Source organism: Elgaria multicarinata, chromosome 9, assembly GCF_023053635.1.
Source record: "Elgaria multicarinata webbii isolate HBS135686 ecotype San Diego chromosome 9, rElgMul1.1.pri, whole genome shotgun sequence".
Classification (NCBI taxonomy): domain Eukaryota; kingdom Metazoa; phylum Chordata; class Lepidosauria; order Squamata; family Anguidae; genus Elgaria; species Elgaria multicarinata.
The window spans coordinates 42562640-42580044 of NC_086179.1; the positions used below are offsets into that span (position 1 = coordinate 42562640).

Sequence of the window (17405 nt, forward strand, 5' to 3'; positions counted from 1 at the left end):
CTGCCTTTGTTGACTATTTCCCCTTATGAATTCATCTGTTGTCTTTCCACTGTCAAAAATGCCTGCTTATACTACCCAGTAAAGTGTACATTATTTATTTATTTTTTAAAAAATAAGAGTGGTATAATACAAATCATTTTATAATTTCAAAACAGCATATTTAATGGCCAAAGCTAAATTTTGCTTAAGTTCCAATGAAATCAGTATGATGTTAGTTGAGCAACTTGCAACTGACATACTGTATGTCCCATAACTTTCAATGGGACATTAATGTGATAAACAACACAAGCCACCAATTTGGATGGCTTTAAAAGGGCGTTGGATAAATTCCTGGAGGAGAAGGCTATCAACGGCTACTAGCCCTGATGGCTGTGTGCTACATGCAGTATCCAAAGCAGTAAGTCTATATGCACCAGTTGCTGGGGAACATGTGCAGGAGGGTGCTGTTGCACCATGTCCTGCTTGTTCATCCCTGGCCGATGGCTGGTTAGCCACTGTGTGATCAGAGTGCTGGACTAGATTGACCCTCAGTCTGATCCAGCATGGCTCTTCTTATGTTAGATTCTTACTCAGATGTAACTCTCACTATGATCACTGGAGCTATGGAAGTGTGCATAGGACTGAATCTAATTTTCTTTGGATATGGGTCATTGTCCCCCTTAAACAATTTAAATTAAATATCATAAACTTCAAGGAGGAGAAACTTAAGAGGCTTTGTACAAGAAGAAGGAAGTGCAGTTATTATTTATTTATATATTTATTTATGAAATTTATACTCTACCTTTCTCCTATAATAGTGCTCAAGGCAGTTTATAAACATTAAAATCAGCAGTAAAAATGCTATCTAAAAACATTTATCCAAGGCCAACAAAACAGTTCCAGCAGGAGTAAGATCATACAGTTTTAAATGCATGGGTGAACAGGAAAGACTTTGGAGCCTAAAAGACAGTAATGAACAAGCCATGGAAATATGCCTAAAGAGGGAATTCTACACCACCACCACAGAAAAGTCTGCCCAGAAAGAGTTTGAAAAATCAGACTTCACTGGGTTAAGTGTAGGATTTCGCAAGTAGGCTTCTGCTCATACCATGGGAGTTTCCCTCCCCGCCTTCTCCCTGCAACTCCCAAAACTACCCCCAAATCTGCGCTGGAGGTTTGCCTCACCCTCCAGAGCAGATCTGAGGGGTGTTTGTCGGGCTGCTGGCGGAAGGACGAATTCTATCTGCTAGCAATGTCTGTTCTTCTTGAAAAAGAACACCATCAAATACAACCCACTGCACTGCTTCTAAAAACAAGCAACCCCTTTTTGCACGTTACCCTGTTCAGTGTATGCATGCAGCAATATGAATGACTTGGTAGCAAGAAGAGAGAGGTATGCAAAAGACAACCTAGAGGAAAGCGGGAGGAATACAAAGTCTCCCGCTTGCATGATGTGTTGCTATGTAATAAAAAGGCAGGAGAGGGAGAGGAATAGACTATCTCAAGAAAGCCATGAAGGTTACACAGCACATCGGACTAAATGCACATCAGTGTAGATTAGAATGGCAGGAACACCAGCCAGAGACTTTGTTTGTAAGGCTGCGAGATTGGGCTCATTAAAGGTGCTTCAGCTCTGCTCTCTCAACAGAAGTATTGGCATTTACGGTGCAATCAATACTCCAATCAGTGTGGCAAAGTGGCTATATCATGGCAGCAGCCGGTCCGCCAGCCAGGCTTGCAAAAGTCTGCATTACAGAAAATAGAGCTGGAGTGAGTCTGATGATAACCTAAACAGATTAGAATTAGGGTTAAACTAGGTGCAGCGGCAACAGACCCATGCAATTCGACACAAAAGTTGTCCCAAACTCATAGGAAGAGGGGGCGGGGTTCCTCCTTAAAAGCCAGAAGGAGTTGAGTTTTTTGGTTGGATTCTACCCAGTTGAGTAGTGCAGAATCTTCCCCGCATCAAGAGCTTACCTCTCCCTCCAGGGGTTTTCCTCCTCAGTCAAAATCTGATACCTGATGTGTGATCAACTTGGAGAAAAGCCTTAGAAAGAAGAGGCTACAGGGAGTTAAGCGGTGGGAGAGATCAGAGGTCAGAATGTTTTACCCATATGCCCCTTTTACTGTTAAAAATGGACACACACTTTCTAACTGACACATACACATACACACACACACACACACACACACACACACACATACAGTGAGAGTGGTGGGATGAAGTGTAGATCATAAGACACTGCCACAACTAGAACACAATGCTAGGTGGCATTGGACCATGGGTTCCTTTGCAGAAAAATGCTTGGGCTGTTTTGGTTCATACTTAGTGATTGGCTGAGAGTCATATTTGGGATTGGGACTGACCATGGATTGTTATTGGGGTTTGCTATTTTCACTGAACCAAAGAGCTGCAAGTTACCTCAAATGTCATTCTGCATGACATCAGTCCTCTCAAATGATTCCAAGAACATCTTCTCATCTCTTAACAGTAATTAGCCCTTCACATGTTACTTTCGCAAAGGGGCATCATAGGATTAAAGGAGTTGTGGCCCATTCCAGGACTGCTAGCTATGCTGATGGTGCATTTGCATGGATGACTGAAGTGAAAGAGCCTAAGCAAATAGACCTCTATGCATGGAGGCTTCCCCAGAGACTAGAAACTAATTACACAGGTTTCCAGGACCGGGGAAACTTATGCATGTAGAGGTCTCTATGCAGGGGCAATGGCAGCTGTGCATCATTAGGGATGGAGCCAGAGGTGCAGCCCCCTAGCCCCTTTGATGATGTAATCAGTGATGTAGTGAAGGCAGGGGTCACAGGGGCCTAATCTACACCAAGCAGGATATTACACTATAAAAGCTGTATATAAAAGGCAGGAGCCACACCAAGCAGCATATAGCAGTATAAAGCAGTATATGGTACGTGTCAATGGGCTCATACCGCTATAAAGCAGTAGTGTGGCTCCTGCCTTTTATATACCGCTTTCATACCACTTTCATAGTGCAATATCCTACTTGGTGTAGTTTAGGCCAGGGATGCAGCACCAGAATGTGTTGATTAGCAGGGACACTGATGTCATCTGCCCACCCACCCCCTCAGAATCTCCATCTCCCTCAGAGCTTAGCAGCAAATCTTACCATGACTGGGGGGAAATTAATTTTACCAGCAACAATATATTCACTTCAGAATCCAATATAAACTTCTCCTGTTGACCTACAAAGCTTTTCACTGTCTAGCTCCTTCCTATCTTTCCTCTCTCATCTCACACTATTGCCCCGCTCATGCTCTTCGCTCCTCTGATGCCATGTTTCTCACCTGCCCAAGGGTCTCTACTTCCCTGGCTCGGCTTCGTCCATTTTCTTCTGCTGCCCCTTACGCCTGGAACGCTCTTCCAGAACATTTGAGAACTACAAGTTCAATCGCAGCTTTTAAAGCTCAGCTAAAAACTTTTCTTTTTCCTAAAGCTTTTAAAACTTGATTTTGTTCTGACTTTTATACTGTTAGTTTTACTCTACCCTGTGCCTGTTTGGTGCATTCTCTTCCCCTCCTTATTGTTTTATTATGATTTTATTAGAATGTAAGCCTATGCGGCAGGGTCTTGCTATTTTATTGTTTTACTCTGTACAGCACCATGTACATTGATGGTGCTATATAAATAAATAAATAAATAAATAAATAAATAAAAATAGTAATAATAATAATAATGCTCCCTGTTGTAATTCAAAGTAGTTTGTGGTGTCTTGGCCTTCAATGGGGAATGAAGACCTATTCGCTCTACAACAGCCTGCTCCTGGCAGAGATGAAGACTGCTGGAGGTGGTTTGTTGATATGGATCACACAGCAGCAGCCTGAATTTTTGGACACTCCATGGGTTTCTCCCTGAAGTGATGAGCACTTGCACTTCAACATTGTAGTGTTAGAATAGGCCTGATTCCCATGATAATTGTGCCCATAAAAGTGCCATGTTGGATCAGACCGAGAGTCCATCCAGTCTAGCACTCTGCCCACACAGCCGCCAACCAGCTGTGGACCAGGGACCAACAAAGCAGGACAAGGTGCAACAGCACCCTCCCACCCATGCTCCCCAGCAACTGGTGCACACAGGTCCACTGCCTCGGACACTGGAGGCAGTACACAGTCATCAGGGCTAGTAGCCATTGATAGCTGTCTCCTCCAGGAATAGCCCTCTCCTCCAGAAGATGCACAACTTGTGGGGGTGGGGATGGAAAAGGCTGGATTTTATCTGGTCTGCATATTCTGCATAGTGAAATAACTGAGGGTTCCACCACAGGAACTCAGCATTTTGCGAAAACTCATCCAACTAGAATATGATCCTATTACGGGACTCTCATATTGATTCTGATCTACATACCAAATGCATGCCAAAGATCTCTCTTTTAGTATTTTCACTGAATCAAGGTATGTCAGAAGGCTTTTTGGCAGCAAGTTTAATTTTAGCCTGTTATCAGGAACCATCAGAATGATACATTTCATTTATGCATTTGTGTGTGGTGTACAAATAGGAAACTTGTCCCATACTGCCCCAATCCAGAATGTTGAAGTGCAAAACATAGCAATGACATTGGCAGCACCAAGCTGTTGGACTATAGCAGTAAGGGAAGTGATCACCTTTTTTAAAGCCAAGTTTTCTGGCAATATTGGAGCAAAGCAAAGCTAAGGTCAGCAAAAAGGAAGTCTCTGTACTGAAATAAAGTTTAATAACTTTTTATACTGTATTTTGTATTTCTGCTTTTAACATGTTGGTTGTTTTATTATGGTTTTAATTTTTGTGAACCACCCAGAGAGCTTCGGCTATTGAGCGGTATAAAAATGTAATAAATAAATAAATAAATAAATAAATAAATAAAATAATAAGGCTCTTGTTTTAAAGTTAAGTCAAAGATCTTTCCAAATCAATATTGTGAAAATGCAATGTTACAGGTAGAAAAAGCAGTAATGCTGGAAGGATGACTCATTTATTAAAGATGTACTTTGAGAAGAAATTTAAGAGTTCAGCTGTAATTTACTGTACATGGATTCAAATAAAAGTTACCAGGGCTGATTTTTGTCCCAAAGCTAGCTTTACCTATAGTGGCCACTTACGCATAACCAAAAATGAGACAATGCATCCAAAAAGAAGAAGAGGACATCACTGACTTAAAACTTGCATGTGTTAATTTATAAATATAGATGCAAATTTAGAATTATTACTATTTAAATAGGAATGCAGTACATCACACTATAGTGGTATAAGACTGTATCCAGGTGACTTGTGCACCTGCTCCATCCATTGGCCACGTACTAACTGTTGTTAAGCAATGTCAAGGCCCCTGTTTTCTCTTCTATCTTTTGACCAGACAGCGGCACAACTCTTCAAATCGAGGACTGCCCTCTGTAAAGTAGGATACACGGCCACCTTAGCTTCAACTGAGCACACATTTACAAGGAAACACCAGATTAGGTGGGACTATTGAGTGGAAATTAAGAAGATATATCCTGTTTTGCCTGGCCCAACCATTCCTGGGACATGTCTACTCCTCCTAGCATTCCGGGAAGGAGGGGGGAGTATCTCATGATATTCTGATAGTGAGATCCTCCCCTTTGGACAGACAGCACATGCAACATCCTGGGAGGAATGAGGGATGTTGTGCCTGCCATTTTCTTTTCTTTCTTTTTTTTCTGAAGATGAGGGCATGTACACTCCAACGAAAAGTGAGTTTTAAAAGACAAACAAACCGATCCCGATTCCCCCAATGGGTATGGAGCGCCTGAAGAGCTCCATGCCCCATGCCTGGTTCCTGCCTCCTTGCGTTTACTCACGAGGAGATGAGACGAAGACAGGATGGCCACCCACACTTCCCACAGTCTTGGTACGATCCCAAGACCGTGGGAAAAATCGGTCTAAAAGCTGTCCCGGTTATCCCGGGAAAATGGAGGGATTTTCCCTCCCTGCCCCCGGGATTCCCTGCACATCATGTGGATGCACAGGGATGATCCTCGGGATAAGACATGGTGTAGACATGCCCCTGGTATAAAACCAGAATTGCTCACTGGCCTATCAAGCAAGTCATGAGTTACTTTCAAATGCTTTCCTGCATATCCAGTGTACCTGCAAGTGTCTTTTCAGTATAAGTAAAGAGTTTTCACAGGCATTCAGTTCTGTGGAGCACTTTCAGCCTGCATGGGTTGTTTGGTGTCCCTTCACTACCAATGACAACAGGACAGAAAGTAACAAATGAAATTATCAGTATGCATGTTTTTAACATGGTCAAGAAATCACTTGATCATGACAACCTGGTCTTCGAGCAATCTGTTGTTTCCCTTCTGATAATGAGTAGACAAAAATCAGTGCTAAAACAACAGGCAGGTTTATGTACTGGATTATTCACACAATGGCTGCAGTTACATTTCATAATCTGGCTGGAAGAAGCTGTCCTCATCAGTCATCATCGACAACTAAATCCCATCACATCAAGCAGACACAACGAAATAAAAGCCAACCTGGGAGGTGGTAAGACGCAATGATCCATGTTGATTTATGACATGACAGAGGGTGATAACCTCTGGTCCTAGCCCATGCTGCCAGAGCGCATAGATTGAGCTTTGGACTCCCATCATTGGCATGAAAACACATTTGGTTCCCTTGCACAGTGAAGGCTGGTGGCTCCGATGTCAGTGGGGCAGTAAATCTGCTGCAGGTTTTGGTCAGAACGAGCAGAACTCAAAGGAGCTATCCAAGATGCTTCACACCTTGGATAGCTCCTTTGAGTTCTGACAGATGTAACCACCCCACTGAATTCAGAGCCACCAGCCCCTACTGTCCTTATGTAATTGCCAAGAACTGACCTCCAACCTGTCACTGATTCTGCACCCTTCTGCCCACTGACTCTTCTAATGCTCCCAAGGCACTTCAAAATATGTGCAATGCATTGGGAAGGCAGAAGGAAAGATATTAGTCCCTGTAGGTATCTTGAAGGCATGGTTCTGATTTCTCTACTCTGCCCCACTTCCCATGTGGTTGCTTGCACATTCAGTGACCATCTATGCAGGCTCTCATTAAGCAGCAGCCTTCTCTCCCTCATCTCAAAGAAAGCAGAAAGCACAGCTGGAGGACAGTCCTTTACTGACATATTTGCATTAAAATAAACAGCATGTTCCTCTCTCAAGAGAGCAATTTATCCTTAAAGTGTGCACATTTTGTGATACGTAATTTCTTGGGGGGAGGGGGGAACGTGCTGGTGCACCCACTTATTCTTCAAAATTATAGCTTTATAAAGAACACTATATCTTTACATCTCTCCCCCCCTTTGGTAGCTGAATCAAAATAAATTCCTTACCTTATAGTAAATGACATTGTGTGCTTACATAATGAGAGACACATACATTTCTTTTTAGATGACTCATAGAATTTACACTTTCATGAGAAAGATCCTTCCATTAAGCAACATTAGTGAAAAAGCTAAATAAAATAGAACATTCAGTAAAAGGACTAGAAAAAAATACAGAAAACAGAGCACAACGTGATCCAAATATATATATATATTTCTAGCAAATTGGAGGGCTCCTTGTTATCAATGGAAACATGTAAAAAGACGATACCAGGCAGTAATGAATCACAAAGAGTTTTTCAAACCAGCATCTTTTGCATGGGCAGCTATTCATTCATAAAATCTATTGCTACATGCAACTGCCAGAAGACAGACCAGGAGATGTGGAGGTCAGAATATTGTTTTATTGACCACTTTGCAAAAATTTCTAGGTCCCGGTATGCATAATTGCCAAATTCAAGCCACAAAGAATCCTGTAAATTTGAAAGCTTGGCAAATTTTATTTTGTTATAAGCATGGTATTTTATTCCAGACTCTTTCACTGATACCTAAAAATGTTCATGCCACAGGAAATTAGGTGTCCAATATACCTATTATTCTGGAATTCATATGTATGTCCCAGGATCAATCTGCACTGAACATTTTTGAGAGGCTCATGCAGTTCCCATAGTGCTCATGACCTCATTCTTCAGCCTGTCCTGGAACCCTACCCCCCCACACACATCTGAACTGCAAATAGGGTATAGAAAAAAGGGATACATGATATGACTACATGGTGGGTGCAGTTTGCACATGGCCAGAAGCAACATAAACACAGTTTTTCTCTGTTGCCATATTGTTCTTGTTCTGTTTCCACTTGGTGGCTTTTCTTTTTAATAAAGAGAGTGATGATCAGCAACAGGGCTCACATGATTGAATACCTGTCTCTCTGTGTGTATATATACATTCAAGCCACCACACCACGGCTAATTGCAGTGGACTAGTGGAGCCAACACCCACAGGGATGCAGCTATGGCACTTTATTATTAGCAGGGATGCTGATGTCATCTGCCACCCCCCTCAGACTTCCTTGTTCCCTCTGAGCTTAGCTTCAATTCTCAAACTAGCTGGGCTAAAGAAGGATGTTTTCCAGCAACGATATATTGTTCACTGTTGTAATGCTAAGTATTTTGGGTCGGCTTGGTCTTGAATGGGCAATGAAGACCGATTCACTTTACAAAAGACCGGCTCCAGGCAAAGATGAAAACTGCTAGAAGTGGTTTATTGATGTGGATCAGCACAGCTACCTGCATTCTTGGACTCTCCTTAGCAGGGTGGTTATGGGGACTGTCACGATGAGCGCTTGCATACTTCCAACTTTACCACTACACTAATCAGGTTATTGCTGATGTAAAACCAAGGAGAAGGGTTGGTGGATAATCAGAAGTCCTGAACAACAAAAGACACTGGCAATCATTGTAAATGAATGTGGGAGGAAATGGCTGAATAAGAAGAAATGGAAGACATCCTAGGACCTGATTTTGGCTGTTGGTGCATGTCACTCCAATTGGTTGCTGAACTGCAGTCTCAGGTGCATACATTTGTTACAGGCCTTTCCCCAATGCCTCACCATTGCCAACCCACTTGTTTGCCAGTTTCTTTTTACAGATTGAGGGGTGGAGGTGAAAATAGCAGCTGAGAGAGTTGGACAAAAATGAGACCCTCCCAGAAGTTTTCAGTTTTCTGGAGCAAAAGTTTCTCAGAGTGCTTGAACCCTCCATTGTCAACAGATGCAAAGTACCACACCTTGAACTGTCTACATACAAGACATGTGTATGTAGCCTCTCTGCTTTACTACATATTGGAATATGTGGGAAATCCGTACAATTCTTTATTTAAACATATCTAAACAATTATTTAGAAAATATTAACATTGAAATATAAGTGCTATTACAGGAAATGACTTTTAAAACCCATTTCTTTTCTGCTTTGAACCTCTAAAAGCAAGAAAACATGCACAAGACTTTCAGTCCTAGAGTTTAAGAAAACACGGTGCCCTCCTGATGTTTTGAGCGTCAACTCTCATCAGCCCCTGTCAACATGAGCAATGGTCAGGAATGCTGAAAGTTGTAGTCCAACAAATCTGGAGGGCACCAGCTTGTCTTAAAGTCTAGAGCTGAAAGTCTTATGCATGTTTTTTTGCTCAATGGAACTTCCTTCTTAGTAAATTTGTATAGGATTGGGCTGTTGGTTAGTATACTACAGAGGTTTTCACCGTGACATTTATTTCATATAATCTTTTGTATCAAGGGTACCTGTTGTATTACTCCCTTAAACTCTACTTGTCAAACATTAATGAAAAATCAATAATGAGTTATGTTCCCAACATTTTCAACCCACCTGTATTAAATCTTAAAGGAAGCAGTCCCGTTCTGCATTGCCATCAATGGCCATATCTGAACAGATTTCCTACAGCCATTCTGCTCTGAGCGGATTCACTTTGGGAGGATCGATGAGTCGCTCAATAAACCTGTAGTTTCTGCAGAGTGAAAAGACAAGGTGTGTGTGAGAGAGATTATTTCTGATAACCTTCTTTCTTTCTTAGCAAATCTGGAAAATATTAAGGGATAAAGACTGTTTTCCAGCACAAATGTGACATTCTTGTTTGGAAAAGTCTGAGCGAGAAGCGAGCCCTCGCCCCCTGCCACAGCTAGCCTGCTCCCACACCCACAAATGGGTAAAGTACAGCTCCCCTATTGCCTGCCAGTCCCTCCTGCTTTTCCCAAGCAAAAAAATAAAGCTTATAGAAAGGAGGACAAGGTAACTGAGAGACAGTGTGGTGTAGTGCTTAGAGTATTGGACTGGGTTTCAGGAGATCCTGGTTCTAGTCTCCACTTGGCCATGAAGCTCACTGAAGTCACTGAGCCTAATTTACCTCACAGGGTTGTTGCAAGAGTAAAATGGAGAGGAGGACCATGTTAGTTGCCTTGGGCTTCTAAAAGGAAAAAGGTGGGATATAAATGTAATCATAATATCAAACAACAGGAGAGGCCCAACAATCTCCTCATTAGCTGGAAATGATATACTAGGGTGACCATATGAAAAGGAGGACAGGGCTCCTGTATCTTTAACAGTTGTATTGAAAAGGAAATTTCAGCAGGTGTCATTTGTAAGTATGGGGAAGCTGGTGAAATTTCTTCTTCATCACAACAGTTAAAGCTGCAGCTGCCCTGCCCTCTTTTAAATCTGGTCACTCTGCTCCTGCATCTTTAACTGTTGTGATGAAGAGGGAATTTCACCAGGTTCCCCATATATACAAACAACATCTGCTGAAATTCCCTTTTCTATGCAACTGTTAAAGATACAGTCCTCCTTTTCATATGGTCACCCTATTTGATATACTTCATTTGAAAAAATACAAACGTTACAATCCCTGGCAGGAAGTGAAGCTCTGCACACTTCATTTCCAATTAAGGTGAGCTCTTGTGAGTCCTCTCCTCTACAGTAGTAAACCTACCCTGCTACTCATTGCCATCTCTTCCTTCCCTTCTCCACACTCCCCCCCTTTTTTTCTTCTTTTCTTTTCTTTTCTTTTCTTTTTTTTTTTTTTTTTTTTTTGCTGGAGAAAAGCTGGGAGCTGGCAGGAATTGGGAATGTTGGGTAGCAGCAGGAGCAGAGTCAACTCAGATCCAGCTCAAAGAAGGCTCAAAATGGGGCCCACTTTCAAAGCAGAAGTTCACATCTGAGTGGGGGAACCTTCGAATACACAGTTTGTGAACTGAACTATTGGAGACGCATGTGTTAAGATGTAACCGCTAAAAACACAAGAACACCCATTCTGCCAAACACAATTAAGCCCACATTAAAGTGTTGACTTGATATTCCCTTGATTAATTTTCATCACAGTATGCTTTTTTATTATTATTCGTTTCAAGCTTATTCTAAATTAAGCTATTCTCCATGTCATTGTCAGTTCAGGTCTTGAATGTTTCAGCTAATGAAAGCTGCAAAAGCCTTCTGACTTAATCAAACATGTCACAGAAAAGAATTTTGCATCTGTGGTGAACAGTCCAATCCAATGAATTTTATCCAGGAGTATATACCACTGAGTTCAATAGGGCTTATTCCCAAATATGTGTGGGTAGAATTTCATCCTTTGTCTAGTTGCAAATACATCACTTTTGAGTATTGTTAGCACAGGATAGAAAGTAGAAGAACGCTATTTTTAAAGCGACTTTCTAATCAATATAACTTTCATCGATTTAGAAACAAGGCAAGTGCAGGCACTGTTTTAAGCATAACATGTGGAAAGGCTTTAATGTATACATTAAAAATTGCTACTTGCTTGGGGGCTGCCTTGACGGTGCCAGGTTGCCGCCACTTTTTCCAAAACCCGGCGCTTTTGCTGTTGTTACGCTCCCCATGCTGAATGCAGTGCGGGAGCGTTCTGGTGGCCATTAGCTCATCGGCCCATCCCTTTCCCTCTGCCCAGGAGGACGGCAAACAATCAGGGGTCACCATCCACCCAGGAATGCCTCTGCATCAAGGATGCAGCAAGGTTAGATGGCAGAAGGCCCATATTTGCCTCGCTCCATCCTGAAAAGTCCCTGACTTTTAAAATGCAGAGCTTCTCCAAAAAGCTCCCTGGTGGCTGCTGCATCGTATCGTCCAGAGCATATAGACAGCCCCCCTGGTCGCTTGTGGCAACTTGAGAGTTACCACCAGCTGACCTGGGAAGAAAGCTTCACAAAATTGGTTCTGTCTCTGTCTTTTCTTTTCCTTTAGATCACAAATATGTGCCTAACTTAGGGTTGCTTATGTAAACTAGCAAAAAATGTTGTGGACTACCAAACTTTGTGGACTAGTTTGCAAGCAGCATTTTATTTAGTGACAGAAAACTCCTGGTGATATGGAAATGAGTCATCAATTACTGCTGTAATTTGCATGGAATGAGGCATCTGGAACTTTTGACTCTTTTTGGACTTGCTATAAGCTGAAGAGAGCGTGAAAACATGGACAAGATAGCACCACTTGTAACATAAGCCTATCTTTTATGCTACTGGCCAATTGGGTTTAAAAGTATTCCAGAATGTGCTCTGAAATGTTCAGAACCTGCACGTTCTCCGACACACCCCACAAGATGTGTGAGTATTGCTGGACTGACTCACCAACTTTCCAAATCAACAGCAGTATTGGCAACAACAATTTGAGGAAGCATTAGCTTAGGTTTATGCAAGTTCTGATTGGTATAGAAGAGTTGGACTAAAAGTGGATTTTAAGTTTAAAAAGTGCATTCTGCATATGTGCAGAAACTAGCTTTCAATTCTAAGCTTTTGATGGAGATAGTGTTTGATTTGTGCGGCACCTGAGCATTATGAACTAGGCAAATTTGTATTCCAACCAGATAAGTTTCAGTGACATTACTGGCTATAAGGGCACATCAGATGACAGTTTTGAGGAGGCATTAGGTGCATTGCTATCCAAATGTCCCATGAAATCCACACCCACTACTACAACCATCCTGGGCTTTTCCGCAAGCTACTCCTGCTTGTAAATATAGCAAGAACAGAGCCAGCATCTGTAAATATAGCAAGAACAGAGCCAGACCACAGAGGCAAAGTTGAATTGGACCAGTGCAAAATATAGCGGGCAGGGGAAACATACCCATGGAGACTGCTTTGATGCGCTCTACTGCTTTGGCTATTGGGTGGCATAGAAATGCAATAAATAAATAAATAAACGCTCAAGTGCCAAATTGTATGTATCCAATGCAGCATGATTGCAAGGTTGCCTGCACAAAGGGGATCACTGCAGCACCCGGGAGCCCCTTTGAAAATCCTCTCTTGAGGGTTTTGGGACTCCTCAGAAAAGGCCTGGGATTGGGGGTGGGGGTTAATGTGGGAGGGAGTAAGGAGAATTCAGGGTCCCCCAATCTTCAAGATATGCTTTTCAGGGTGTACAGAGGACTGCATTGGGGAGGATGGGGTGTGGAATTTCTCTTGCACAGCTTTCAATATCATACGGAAAGCTGTCCCTTGGATTCACAGTAAAGAACTAAGAGATACAGGCACATCTCTTCTCAGAAACTCATTACTACAAGTCCATGATCTTTGCTGTAAAAACAATTATTTTGTGGTCTGTCCAATATAAAATAAAAATCCATTGCCATTAAAGCTATTTTTATAAGAGAGGGTTTTTTTCTGTTTATTTCCCTGATATCATAGAATCATAGAATAGCAGAGTTGGAAGGGGCCTACAAGGCCATCGAGTCCAACCCCCTGCTCAATGCAGGAATCCACCCTAAAGCATCCCCGACAGATGCTTGTCCAGCTGCCTCTTGAAGGCCTCTAGTGTGGGAGAGCCCACAACCTCCCTAGGTAACTGATGCTGATATGCTAATGCTTTCAGTAGACAAACAGACAAACCCAAGATTCCTCAGACAGCTCCTGATCATTTTTCTGATTTCAGGTAGCAGTAGGAAATTAGGAAATAGTAAAATATGCACTAGTAAAAGGGTACAAAAACCATGCTGTGAACTGCTTCATCATGGAGCAGCAGGGAACATTGTGGTATAATGTTCCAGATCCAGATTATGTTCTGGACTCTTCCTGGAATACAGCCTATTTGAAGCTGTTCTTTTGTTGTTGTTGTTGTTGTTATAATGTATTATTATTATTATTATTATTATTATTATTATTATTATTATATCCCACCTTTTGTCCAATGCTGGGCCTCAAGGCAGCATTACAAAATTTAAAACATATACATTTAAAACCTATAAATAGAAATATACAAAATTAAAAATATATTAAATATATTCCAGTATTAAAACATTTAAAATGACAATTTTAAAAGTCCTTGGCACAGACAGAGGTCGGAGAGAAAGGAGAGACAAGCTCTGGTGCTGTGGTTGATATACAATGAACGTTTTATTGTTTCCAAATTTAAAATTTAAAACCCAACTTCCATTGGTGCTATTCCCTCTCACCCAGCCACAGACAGAGGTCCCAATTATTTGCCAAAGGCCTACTGGAACAAAAAAGCCTTTGCCTGCCTCCTAAAGCACATCAAGGAGGGAGCCAGTCTAGCTTCCCTGGGAAGAGAGTTAACTATACCACCACAGGGAAGGCGTCAAGGATTCTGTAAGTAGGCTGAGAAACAATAGCAATATTTTTAAATATCACATAAGTGATTTCTAAATAGCCCAATGCAGGGCCTCGTGGGACCGATTTACACAACAAATATATTGACTAGGCAGAAGGGAAAAACAATGATAGGTGGATGACATTTGCTCATAGAAGCCTGGACATTTACGTGACTTCTGACAATCCACAGCAGATGAACTCCAGGAATAACCTAGCATAGGTAGAAAATCAAATTGCTTGGTATCTGTCTACACTGCAAATTCAGAAGTGGTATCAATGAGACGGATTCCATTTCATAATTTAAAAGCCGTTGCTCTCTTAGGGCATTAAGGCTGAACTGATGTATGGGGAGAATGTCCCATTGAACTCAAAGGAACTTTAGAATCACTCTGATTGATCTCTAACAGAAAATTCCCAGCACCTTCACAAAACTTTATTTCATTCACTCTGAAGAACCTCAAAGTTAGATTTACATCGACGAGTATTAAACCAGGTTTATATTCACAATGGAAATCTGGCATTGTGTCATGATAAAATCTATTTACAAGCCCAGTAAACGTTTTAATTCTTTAACCATTGGCCATCTTCTTAGACTGTGGTCATCCTTACTCAAATTGTAATTCTGTCTCAAACATTTACAAATCCTTGTAGGACTAGGGATAGATAGATGGATGACCATGTCAGTTTTGCATGTGAGTCTGTTCTGAACTGTCTGCATTATTCTGAGAATTTCACAGAAAAACATCTACAGAGATTTGTATTTAAATATGCATTTGAATGTCTTTTCTCATAAAATATGCATTCATAATCACATTTGATCACAAAGAAAAATATGTTCTAACTACTTTCTAAATATTCTAAATGTTTTCTAAAGATTTTCTTCTAAAATATGCATTTTGGTATGCTTTTGAGGTAAGAAAGGCACTGCAAAATTTGAAGAAGTGCAAAATCCACAGAAAAATTATATTCAGATTTGCACATTATCCCGCAGATCAGCTTTGCATCAGTATTTGAAAAGATCAAATTCCTCAAACATTCCCAGGTAGGACCCATCCATGTTAAAATGAGATACAAAGAGAAAAAAGTCGATATATAAAAGCTATGGGTTTGTATTATTTATTTATTTGCATCATTTCGATGCCACCCCATAACATAAAGTTCTCTAGGTGGTTTACAAAAGACAACAATATCAATACAATTTTTTAAAAGAAGTTTTGCATTGAAAATAATTTCAATAATTTCAAGATTCAGGGCTCCTGAAAATTAAACACACCGATTTAAAAGAACCTCAGACTATATGTGCAATTTCAAAGGCCTGCATAAACAAAAAGATCTTCACTTTCCCCCTATAGCTATAAGGTATTGAGCCAAAGATTCCTTTGCCTTTACAAGTTGTGTGACAAGATGTAACTCACATTTAACTAATTTGTTCAATCACAGCAGAGCTAAAACTGGCAGGCAAACCCTTATGTTCATATTCTCCCTGGCACTGTAGCTATCAAAGTTGATAGAACATCCTTCAAGGAAAGGTTTTGGCAAAGCTGCTTCCTGCCAAATCAGCAACTGATTAACCTCCATTTCAAGGGCTCAGAAGAGCACACTGGGGCAACAATTGGGCAGATATCTGGCAATAGTATAAGACTGCAGATGTGGAAGGAGGACCTGAGCCTATTTTAATCAGTGTATTTAGCAGTGGGACAATCATTGTCCCACCTGCAGCCACTCTTAAAACTATTATGCACTTCACACTGTGCAATTGCAAGAAGAGGGAAGGGCCACCTAGATCTAATGATGGGCTAAGCTACCTCCCATCAGTAATATGTTTCTCATACTACAAATTCAAATATAGCACTGTTGCTACTCAGGGGACTTTCAGTCACAACAGAGATGTCTGGAAGAGGTTAAGAGTAGTGGGTACTGAAAAGGGAAGAACTGGACAATGAGTTTGGCTAGCAAGAGTGGTTGAGGAACCTCAATAGGCTTCGTTTACTTGCTTTTGAAGTCATTCTTCAGGAAGCACTTAAAAGAAGACAGGAAAGTCAGAATCCACTAGTGCTTTGAGGGTGATTGGTGGACTGAAAGAAAGGATATAAATATACAGAAATAGAGAAAAATGTGGCATAAGGCACAGAAATGGGAGGGATGGGAATCTAAGTACCAATTACCTAAGACTAAAACCTGTTGCATTTGCCAGGAATCTTTCTATATATTTAGCCCATTGTATCTAGTGAACCAGGTTTATGTATTAAAAACGTTATGTATTTTCATTATAATTTCACTGTCACGGAAAGATGGCTGTATCTGAAATTTGCAAATGTTTCGCCTTACATTTTCTGTTTCAGAAAAATAAACCAAAGCTAATTGCCAAAGCCAAGCTACAAGAAGTTGTCTTATTCTACTTCATGGGAACTTAGCATTCTGGGAAAAGATGGTTCCAAATACAGGTGAAATTGAGAAAAGGGAAACACATCTTAGCTCTAGGGTAAGGTAAATCTATCCAAGGACATGCTAATGTTCTGCTGACAGCTGTACTCCAGTTTCCTGCGTTTTCTTCCCCTACACTGTTTTTTTTGTGTGTGTTCTTTTTTAATCTCAACCTGAGGGCAGTTTTAGAATTTCTTTTGAATTACGTTTGGTGACGTTTTTGAGCTTATCACTGCAAGGTAGCTAAGTGTGCTGTGGTTTTTAAAAGATGTCTGTAACCCACTGTCCGTGGGTCCTGATCTGGGGGGGAAAAACCCACCACCTGGTGGAGAAGTTAATACATGAACTGAAATGCAGGAAGCTGGGGAGGTTGCACACCCCTAGAGAGAGGATTGTACAATGAAAGACAGGACATTCACACACTCTCAGTTACCTTGTTACTCAAGTAAGCACAAGAACCCACATTCCACCCATAAGAAATGTATCAAATTATTCTTCTCCTTTGATTTTTTTAAAAAAGGAATTTCTTTTCTATCAAATTGGATGA

General features: G+C 41.1%; 1 long non-coding RNA gene across 1 annotated transcript in view; it reads right to left on the minus strand.

Moving 5' to 3' along the window:
- The window catches only part of LOC134404104 (uncharacterized), a 67396-nt gene extending 57458 nt beyond the window's left edge, over window positions 1-9938 (minus strand). Inside the window, exon 1 of the long non-coding RNA XR_010025847.1 lies at window positions 9690-9938. This is a non-coding gene — a long non-coding RNA (uncharacterized LOC134404104). The remainder of the gene's footprint in view (window positions 1-9689) is intronic.
- Between the last annotated feature and the right edge of the window lie 7467 nt (window positions 9939-17405).